Source organism: Neopelma chrysocephalum, unplaced genomic scaffold (assembly GCF_003984885.1).
Source record: "Neopelma chrysocephalum unplaced genomic scaffold, ASM398488v2 Primary Assembly neopelma1_279, whole genome shotgun sequence".
NCBI classification, from domain to species: domain Eukaryota; kingdom Metazoa; phylum Chordata; class Aves; order Passeriformes; family Pipridae; genus Neopelma; species Neopelma chrysocephalum.
This window is the reverse complement of record NW_020897941.1, coordinates 107380-107602: the sequence shown is the minus strand read 5'-3', so window position 1 is coordinate 107602 and position 223 is coordinate 107380. Positions and strand designations below refer to the sequence as shown.

Sequence of the window (223 nt, the reverse complement as noted above, 5' to 3'; positions counted from 1 at the left end):
ATCCTGGGATTCCAACCCAAACCATCCTGGGATTCCAACCCAAACCAGCCACGGATTCTACCCCAAATTATCCTGGGATTCCACCCTAAACCATCCTGGGATTCCAACCCAAACCTTCCTGGGATTCCAACCCAAACCTTCCAGGGATTCCAACCCAAACCTTCCAGGGATTCCAACCCAAACCATCCTGAGATTCCACCCCAAACCATCCTGAGATTCCACC

The 223-nt window shown here is 51.6% G+C and overlaps 1 protein-coding gene across 1 annotated transcript in view; it reads right to left on the bottom strand.

Moving 5' to 3' along the window:
- The window catches only part of COPE (coatomer protein complex subunit epsilon), a 6812-nt gene that overhangs the window by 1991 nt on the left and 4598 nt on the right, over positions 1-223 (bottom strand). The gene's annotated exons all lie outside the window — the stretch shown is intronic.